The 10264-nt window shown below is 40.9% G+C and overlaps 1 protein-coding gene across 4 annotated transcripts in view; it reads left to right on the top strand.

Moving 5' to 3' along the window:
- The first annotated feature begins 6 nt into the window (after positions 1–6).
- Positions 7–10264, top strand: part of HIPK3 (homeodomain interacting protein kinase 3) — a 67691-nt gene continuing 57433 nt past the window's right edge. For all 4 annotated transcript variants that reach the window (XM_008644073.2, XM_017726350.1, XM_017726349.1 and 1 more), the window contains exon 1: positions 7–77. The gene's annotated coding sequence lies outside the window, so the exon portion shown is untranslated. The remainder of the gene's footprint in view (positions 78–10264) is intronic.

The following is a 10264-nucleotide window of genomic DNA, read 5'->3' as shown; positions in this document are numbered from 1 at the left end:
AAGCTGGGGCGGCAAATGGTGCCGAGGGCCGGTATCACTAACAGCAACTGGAAAGGAAGTGGACGCTTTAAAATTTGGTCAGTTCCCAAGAACGAGCTCTCTAAAAACAGTGGGGTTTATTTGCTGGAGGCTTTACCGTAATGGTTGCGGCAGGGTTTGTGCGGGGTTTGTTCTGGATTCGTCGCGGTATCAATTGTAAAGCTGGCAGGTGCGTTTACGTGTGTTTAACGCTGTAAGAAATAGTGATGAGTTTGTAAAAATTGTTTTTATTTAAATTAAGTCCTCAATCGTTACTGCTGTGTGCTTACACGCATATAAAGGGCTTTCTTTTGAGGCTATACTTTTGTTACTAACTGTTGCATCTGACTCAAAATGTCAGAAACTGTGATTGTTTCCGTTTTTGTTAACTTAGTTCTTGGGACTCCAAGGCTTGACTTTCCAGAAATTATGTGGCGCCCTGATGTTTTTACATCTTCCTACTTGTGTATCACCTTGTTTATTTCAGTTAGTTTAGTGTCTTTAAATTGTGCGAAAATATGTTATTATGCGAGACAATTACATTACGTAAAGCTGCAGTTGTTGATAACAACGCATGTTTCTGGGAATTTTTTCTGCCCAGTATTACCTCCCATTACATCATTTGCAAAAAGTTTAGGCTCTGATTCATGTCACACCAAGTAGGAAAGCTCGGATGGACTGTGAGGACTTACTTTCTTGACATAATAATTCCACAACAGAGTTAATTTGCTAGTGCTTTCTATAAACTAAGTTTAAAATACACACAGTAATTGTCTAATAAGCGTGGCAGCCAGCAGAGAGATTAATTAAGCACCTGGAAAATAGGTCAATACTGTATTACGAAGTGACATGGTGAGATGGCAAATAAATAGAGCAAAGTGTTAACGTGGACTTACCGGGGGAAAACTGATCCCGATGGAGTGGCGGTGCCGGCTTTATCTGCGCTGCCGCGGACCTTTTATGGTAGCGCGCAGTGAGGGGGTGTTCGCAGCCCTGCAAAACAGGGCTTGGACTTCTCCCTCCCTGCTCTTGTTCCTGGGGGCTTCTCTTGTAGTTGCTTGCTCAGGGTGTGGCGCTGCTTGTGCTCGTAAATTATTTTTTCATAGATGAATTTTGCTGGGTGTTCCAGTACAGAATGCGGTGGTGGTGGTGGTGTGTGGCTCTCCGGGCTTTGGGACGGTTTGTAATTGGACGGATTCCATGAGCTGGAATAAAGTTTCATTGAAAAATTGCTCGGGAAGCTACCCCTGCCCTGGGGTCTCTGCGGCACTTGTGATTTTTCTTTGTTTCAGGTTTTTTTGGTGTTTGCATGTTTCTTCCCTCCTCTCTTTCAAACAACTACCTACAGAAACAGGGAAATGAGACCGGCTCCTGCATAACAAGCTGGCAGAGACAAAGACTGGGTGTGGGGAGGAAGAGTGAGCTTGCAACTCATCTTACAGAACTAACTGATAGAAATACTAGAATTTGCATGTGCTGCTTTTCTCGTTGTGTCCTCCAATTTGTAGCGGTTGCTTCAAAACAAATGTTGTTTTGGAGGTGATTTTTCAAAAAGCATCTGTTGGATTGATCATGTCCGTTAAAGGGGATGGGAGGCTGAACAGCACTTCCAGAGGCAGAGGGTTGGTTAGCTCACCAGCCCCTGGGTGGAGCAGAATTAACTGTCCTTAATTCTTGTGAAAACCCCAATCCAAACGTGTAGGAATGTCAGGCTGTGTTTTTCCAAGCTGGCGTATTTAGGTGTATATGCACCTCTTTGTACTATTTCAAGGGATTGCATACTTCCTGTTTTTAGAATAGTTTTCTTTTTACCTCTATAGGTTCTCTTTCTTGTATTTTCTCTTTTGCCAGTGTGCTGATCATGGCAACAAAGGCCCTTTTGACAAAGCAGTGGGTTTTGAAACGGGAATTTTGTAGTTGGCTTTCTTGTATGTGGTGGGGAGAAGGGCAGCACTGGTAACGGGAACAACACTGTCATTTGAGGCTGAACGTGTATTTTGGAGGGATGTTAAATACAGGAGGAGAAACTGCTTTTAGTGGAGCTAAATTTTGCTGTTGCAGTGTGAGGTGTCGTGGCATATGAATGCCATGCACATATACAGAACAGTTGCTGTAGGCAGTGTCGCTTTCTGCACAGAACTTTGGGGAATAAAGCAGAGGACAGTGAGGCCTTCTTACATTTTTTTATTAGATCAGCCTTGGCTTTTCTGAATATATATAACGATTTCATCTGATCTGCTGAAGCATTACAGCTGAATTAAACTGCTCCGACTGACAGAAGTGTGAGTTGGGTAGAGCAGGCCTGATAATCACCTGGTGATCCTTGGCTGAGGGAAGAAGAAATGTGGAAGTAGGATGGTGGTGCTACCAGCATCTCTCTGTCAGGAGTTTGCTGTTGAATTTTGTCAAATAGTATCTACCTTTCAGACCTCAAAAAAAGCTTGTTTGTAGCATTTTGTGTTTTCTGAGTTCCTAAGTCACTGAAACATTATATTTCTTGAGATGCCTTCACTGACAATCAGAGGTGGAGTGGAAAATGATGTATTACTTTTAATAGATCTTGAAAGAAGAGCTCGTTATTTTGGATAGGTATAGGATGGGTCATTAGGTATCTGAAACTGTATTTCAGAACCCTGCCTGTGCTAAGCAGAACACCAAACATGGGGAAAGGAGCAAGGATGAGCACTGAGCATGTTAGAGATGGCTGCTGTGTGCACAGTGCACCTGAAACGACCACGTAACTCTATTTAAAGCATCCTAAAATAACTAGTGCTATGATATAGGTTAGTAATGGGTTACCTTTTCTGACTTCCACAGGCAGTGAACACCCTTTGTTTAACCTGAAATAACCTATAATGAAGGATAAAGCCTGGAAAATCCTGTTACCTGGTCTTGGCTTCCCCCGCCTCCCTTTATAGACTGTTTTAATTTAGAGTCTCCACCTTTTTACACAATTTTACAGAAATTGTAGCTTCATTTTTCTTCAGAGTCACTGAGTTTTGAATGACAGGTGAGCAGGGGAACAACATGTAATTGTGAAAACGGATTTTAGTTGGTGACTTTATTTGATAATGCAGTATTTCTGCAGGGTAGGTCCTCCCTCCCTGTTCTTCAGTTGTTTTATTTCAATACAGTGAATGTTGAAAAAGATGGTAGGAGTTGGTGAGAATCTTGGTTTTAGATGCATTTTGGAGATAATCTTTGTAAAGTTTAGTAGTATTTTTTTCATGGTATATCACTTTTTTTTTTCCATATAGTGTCCTAATACTCTGCTTCGTTTTTGAGAGTGAGTAACTTCCTGACAAAAGGGAGATAATCTCTGGTATAGCAATTGTGCTTGGAAAAGGAAGAAGAGCTGAATAACTGAACTGTTTTTTAAGCAAGTCGACTCAAGTAGTTTAGTTCTGGCTTTTTTTTCTTATGCTGTGACTTGGAGTCAGTGTGTAATTTCAAAATACTTCTCCCTATGTTATTAACTTCATATATTTATTAGTTCCAGCATTATGTAAACTTTTTGGACAGTCTTTTTTACGTTATGTTTTCAGAAAAAGATTAGAAAATTATTCCTTTTTGTAAGTAAGAAATATAATCCCTTTCCCCCCTTTTCTCCAGCTCTCTTATGCTCTAGTATTTGGGTATAACAGGAAAATGCCAAGTTCGAGTTCCAAAAGAGAGCAATAAAATAAGATGCAGTCAAACATCCAAAGACAACAGACATAAGAAATATTTTCCTATCTTTGAGTATGATCAAAGTTACAGCAACTCCCAATATTAAAAAAGTAATTGGATTCTTATGTACAGAGAACTCTCCTTGCGTGTTAGGAGGGGCACTCCCATCAAAAAAACTGTCCTTAAAATCAGTAGTCTTAAACTCATGCTTTCCATTCTTGCTAAGATAATGTAACAGTTCTAGAAAACTTCAGTGCTTTTTAAAGCATGTTACAAGTTAAGTACAAATAACATTTCTAATGTAAAAAGTCAGCTATTGTCAAATGAAAGTCTGCTTTTATTTGTATGAACATCACTTGCAGGATACATAAGGCACTGCAGTAACCACCCATTTAGATTAAGTGGTGGAAAACTTAGGGGCAAGAAAGCTCAGTGCTGATACCTGTGCAGAGTCCCATAACCTTCCTCGTTCAAAGGGGAGGATTTGGAGATGATTGGAGATGCCCATGGCCGCTTTTCCAGGCTTGTTGGAAACCACTCTCTGTAATCCACTGATCTGAGTGTGTCATGCTCTCCTCTGTTCTGGAAGCTGTGCTGCTCTGGGTTACCACGCTCTGCTGTCCTGCAGCTGTTCTTTGTGTGACCAGGACACTAAACTTCCAAGGAACTTAAATTGCTGGGTGAGGCAAGATTTTTATCACGAAGCTTGGCTTGGCTGTTACCGTGCCTTGGGGCAAGCAGCCACCAGTACCAGAGAAAACCTGCTTTGGGTTATTTTAGGGGTTTTGCTTTAGTTTTACTTGACTCTTGGTTGTGAACTGTGGGATGGAAGTGGATCTTCTTGCCTTGTGCTGACCTCATCTTGCAGTGGTGAAGTAAGATGGCAAAACTGGTCCCTGGGCAGGAAAAAGTGCCAGGAGAACAACTTCAGCTGGGATTGCAATAACTGGTGCAGCTGTGCTTTGTGTGGGGCTGGAGTGTCCTCATAGCAAAGATGTTTGCTGCTTTTATTAGCGTGACCAGATCCCTCCAGGCCTGCTCCCTGGGGTCTCTGGATGTCAACTGACATCTGAACCTCTCCCTGTTCCTGCTGGAATAGACTGAAACAAGTCCTACAGAGAGGAGCTAGTGCAGGCTCAAGGGCTGGATGAGGAAGCTCACCTATAAAGGCAAAAATGCAGAGAGAAAACTACTTCAATACTGTTAATCATTAGAAAGTTTATAAGGGAGGAAAAGAAACTTTTCTTACTGGTGATCTAAGCTCCCTTAGGAAGGCAAGAATAACCACTAGTATCAGGTATCCACAAAAAAATATCTATATACACAATTTTATCTAAAGTTTTATTAATTTACTTTTGCAAAAGTAATTTACTTTTTCTTTCATAGGTAGAATAAGCATTTCTTCTCTTGCGTTTCCAGAGTCTCAACATGTTTACTACTTTGTTTTGGTCCTCCGTCAGCATTTAAAAAAAAATGCTATGTTAACTTTTACCAAATTCCACTAGTTTAAGTAAAATATATTAATTTTTCCCCTCTTTCCTATGGTGCAGGTTTTGTCTGTGTTGGCACAATTGGTGGAACTTAACACAATTTGCAGGAGGCTTTTTAGTTGTTTCATGTAAGATGCCTTTCTGCCTTTTCGACTGAAGCTGTTAATGTGCATCATTGTCTTGTAAACATCTTCCTTCCTGTGTTTTCCTAGAAACTTTGGTCATCTGCTGCTTTTTACACCTTTGCTTTCAATTCTTCCCTTTTTTAACTATTGGACTTGGTTGCTTGCCTATAGTCTGTGTGTTCCAGTTGAGAAGTTTTTTCCACAGCTCCTTTTTGAAGTTTTATAGGAATTGTATAGGGGTAGAAGAGGTCCTCAGATATCTTTATTTTTCAGCATTTGAGTCTGTTAAATACGGGAATTTTGGTGTTTGAGATCTTGTGAAGCGCTTCAGAAGGAACCAGATTTGTTCCTAGGAGGAGAAAAAAGCTCTTTGTCTCCTCTTTCCTTTTAATACCAGCTTATTTTGTGATTCATGAAATTAGTTGGTATTCAGTGTAATAGGAGTGGATTGCTTTCATGAGATGCTAAAGGGTGATTTTAATAACTCTTCTTTATGGCTTTTGTAGTGATGCTGTGGGCTGTCTTCTTCCTTTGGCCTGTGTCAACTCTGACCCCAGCAAGAGGATGTGCTGGGAAGTTTTCCCAAGAAATTCTTTAGGACCTCTTTGTGACAAATGCTGTTTGAGACTAAATGTGTTTTTAAAACGCTGTCGCAGAGATGTCTAAACATTCTTTTGAAGATTAAAACAAGAGTGGCTGTTAAAAGTTTGTTTATGCTACAAGTGGAAAGATTATTAAACATGGAAGGGAATACAACAGAGAAAAAATGTATGCACATTTATCAGTACTATTATGGCCCCCAGGTAGTGGGTCATATACTGCATGTGATCATGCCTTTCTTTTTGTATGCCTTCTGTGTAATTAAATCAGTAAGTTTCTTTGCATAGGGGAAAGGGAGAAATTTCTTGCCCTGGTGTAGCTTTGGGGAACATTATAATATGGTTTATTACAGTTATTGATTCATTAGGAGGCAGAAGGCTGATCCTTCTGTGAGAGGCCCTGATGCTTACCTGTAGGAAACACTGCTTCCTTCACATCCTTAGAAAGCTGAAAGGAGTGGTAAACACCTTTTCCCTCTGTTTTTTCTTTGCTGTTCTACATAAGCCATGTCCAATTTATGCAGCTGTTTTCGGCAAGCAACCAATGCTATTTTCATGATGCTGTTGCTTACAAGGAAAGAAGAGCACCTGTTACATAAAAGCAGAATATTCAAACCACTTTTAAATAAGCAATTTTTATTATGGGACAAATACTGGGACTTCACAGAGGTTTTTTTCTGTGTATGTATAAAAATACCTTTCAAACATGTGCTTACTGTGTGTACGTGTGTTTACCTCAGTCTGTGTGTGTTTGGAAGTTGTTACTGGATGTAGCTGGGGCAACTGACCTGAAAACTGCAGCAGAAAAAGATCAGTCAAGGTAAGTGTGTTGGATTAGATGCCTTAATTATTTTACAGTTACGTCGGTTTTAAAACAAATAAAGGCTTAAGATCTTATTTACTCTGACATTTTTGTTGCAGAGGAAGTTGAATATTCTCTAGGTGTGCTGTCTTGTCACCTCAGTAACCAGCCTCCTCTTGGAAGAGGGGCTGATTTTTCCATGTATATGGGGAAAGTTTTAACTCAAATATTACTTACTGCCAGGTAGTTCTCAATGTATGAATCAGCTTTATTCACCTTCTTGGTACAGAATAGTCTGATTTGCAAATTTTTGCATTGCATGTCAGACTCAGTGAGTTTGACAGGTTATTTGTGTGTGTGCTGCTGCAGAGTTAATGTTTAGGTCCTGTGGGGAGAACAGGAATTTTGTGTTGGTGTATTGTTTTGTAATGTTTTTTGGTTTTTTTTTTTTTTTTTTTTGTCCAGGTGGAAATCTTTTATAGTGAGAGGAAGAAAGATAATTTTGGATTAATTTCATCCACTTTGAGTAGTTTAGAGGACTTGATAATCTGTTTGTATGTCAGACTCCTTCATGTTCGTGCAGATGTGCTGGCATGCCAGACATTCTGTAAAGTGGCAACAAAGATAACAGCCATCTAGATTTATATTCTTACAGGAGCTGCATTTGGTATTGTCTGGGGCTACTCTAAAATGAAACTTCTAAATAAATTGCTTAGCTGGGTTGGTCCATTTCTAGTTCTGACAAAAGGCCAGCATTCTGAAGAACGCAAAATTAAGCAATTGAATAAAAAATAAAATGAGTGGAAATAAGAAAGGGCTAAGAAGGAATTTTTTGTTTTAAATACAGTGGCATTTGAACACGTGATAGACCAACAGGCAGTTTGAGCTAATCTCCTCTATGAAATTTTATTTTGCTTTAGGGAAGGTGGCAAAATCTTTTGGAAATACAGCAATGGAAAAAGTCTGGCTTTGTGTCGTGCCTCTCTACTTGCCCTGGTCCCTCCTGTTGCACTGAAGAGTGACAGACAGTCGCAGTAGTTTGAACAGATCCTTCAGCATTACTGTTGTGCAGAAGGTGTGGGCTCTCCAAAACCCCACTGTTAAGGACTTTTATTTGAGTGTGCCTTCTGTTTTCAGGTTCAAAAAGAATTAGTCTTCTAAAAGAAGAGATTAGGCTGGCAAAGCCCTGGCTGGTTGAAATGTGCTGTTTATGTTGATGGTGGCACATTCTGATTTGGAGGGCATGTTCTCACTGGGGCTGGTGGCCAATGCTGCCCTGCCTGTACTTGCTTTCCAGTTGCACAACAGCAGCTTGCCCAGAAGAAAAAGAAACGCTTCGAGCATTGTTTCATTTATCTTTTCAGCTATGATTGCAGTCATATTGGTATCACAAGATTTGGCTTTTGATATTCGTGGAAAATATGAATAAAGCAATTGTATTCTTGAGCACTGCTACTGGTGCTATGGCAGCGTTGAGTCATAGCAGTTCACTCTGATATTTTATGTAAAATATGTTTGTGCTCAGTGTATGGCGTCGGTTCTGTTTCCAAGTATCGAGACAATGGTGCAATTGAGACTGGTTTGTATCACACTTAAACGAACTGATATTTTCAGTTTCTGATATCAGCGTGACACTGCTGGTGTCTGATTAAAAATATCTCCACTGCTGCACAGACCTAAGTCAGGCCTGTAACATTTTTTTTCGGTGGTTAGTAACTAAGTTTTACAACTGCAGAATTGGATCATTGTATCATTTGCTTCCCACTGAAACTCTCCCAAGCTTGGAACCAGCCTTTGGCCTTTCAGCCTCGACCTGTGCCACTGACCTGTGCAGGACTGAGGTTTCATGTTGGGCAAAGGCTGCGTTGGCTCAGCTGAATTCTCTTGGTGTGTGATGGGCCAGAATCCCTGAGCTCTGAAATAGGTGTTGTAATCAAGAATGGTAATGACTTCTTTTGTCATGAAACTGCGTCTCTGGTTGCTACCCCAGAACTGGGTGTTGGCTTCCTTGGTGAGGTACCATCAGCTGCCTCTGCATTTCCCGGTTCTCTGTGGTGGAGTGTGTGCGTGCCTGTGCAGTTTGCATCCAGAATTGTCTCCGTGGTTATGTGAGGAAGTGATTTATATGGCATAAGTTACCTGAAACACCTCTGTGCAGTTTCCTTTGCTCTGCTCTGTCCCTTCTGTGGGTCACAGATCTGCTCACAGAGCTGGTTTTGAGGTGGCCAGGGGGTGGGACTCCCGAGGCTTGTGTTTCTGGACACTTCACACTCTCTGTGGATGGGTTTTCCTTTATAAATGGCATGAAACCTCAATTGCCAATGCTTTGTTATTAATTGTACAGCTGGAGTAAGGGAATTCCTCAGGGTGAACAGGTCACGGGGTATGAAAGTACTTGCATCAGTACAGCTTGTTCAGCTACATATCCAAAATAAACAATAACACAGAGGTGCTGCTACTACTGGTTGTAAATTTTATTCTGTTTTGTATTTGCTAAATAACTTGAGAAGTTGGGTGGCACCTAATATAAAAAGAACAATTGTTTTACGTGGGAAAAATGAGAGTTCGTATCCTTGCTGTGTTTCCAAAGTGATGCATAACATAAACAAAACATTTCTTAAGTGCCACTGCTCAAATTGTGCATTTGCTGGAAGTCACTGAGCTTTTAGAAAGCCTCCCTTGATGCCCAGCTGCACTGTGAGAAGGGTGTGAGAGTGTTGGAACTGGTTCTTGCCCATGGAGGCCAGAAAGCTGTTGGAAAACAAGTTTTCCTGGGTTACAATTTAACTCTGTTATTAGGTGGCTGCCGCCGGCTGGGCTTTGCGTGCCGGTAATTTACACGCCAGGAACAGCGTGGCGATTGCACTGCTCGGGGCAGGTAGAAGGGGCTGTGTATTTTGCAGATGAGTTAAGGGAGCAGTGTGGCCATTTCTCCTGAGCTCCCCTGCAGTGGCCTTATTAACCAGTTACTTTGCCACACACCCCCTCAGTCATGTGGAAATGTCACAGTAAAGTTAATTATTAATGGTGGTCAGGCCTGGAACAGCCTGTGCCTCTCAAGGTTGTCACAGTCTGCCAAATCGGTCATGTTCCTGAGTTTGCCTAGAACTGCCCAAGAAGGCTGGAGACATAATTTTGAGAAGTAAAGAGCATTGTTATGGTTAGGTGAACATTAGCAAGATGTTAACCAGAGGTGTCTCATTTTGCTGAGACACATCTGTATTGTTTGCTGCTCAGTTTCTGTAAAGAGAAGCTTGGCCGGGGGGGACAAACTATGAAGTGTCTCCTGTTAACTGATACTACTTTGTGAAAAAATATTTATTAATTTATTTAAAGGAATAAACAATTAATTTACTTAGTTGAAATATGTTTGCTTCATTACTTTGTTCATACTTTCTTCAGAAGCACAGAATTCAGAGTCTTAAGTCTGGTCAGAAGTCACATGTTTTTGTATAGTTTAATGTTTAGTAAGCCAAGTTTTCCCAGTTCTCTCTGCTTCAAACCAAGAAGACTCATTCCTTCGAAGGAAGCCTATCTAGAGGTAGTCACAGTTGGTAGGTG

The sequence above is a fragment of the Corvus brachyrhynchos genome, unplaced genomic scaffold, assembly GCF_000691975.1.
Source record: "Corvus brachyrhynchos isolate BGI_N302 unplaced genomic scaffold, ASM69197v1 scaffold281, whole genome shotgun sequence".
NCBI lineage: Eukaryota > Metazoa > Chordata > Aves > Passeriformes > Corvidae > Corvus > Corvus brachyrhynchos.
Note: the sequence above shows the minus strand (reverse complement) of the source record. Positions and strands in the feature narration are given on the sequence as shown.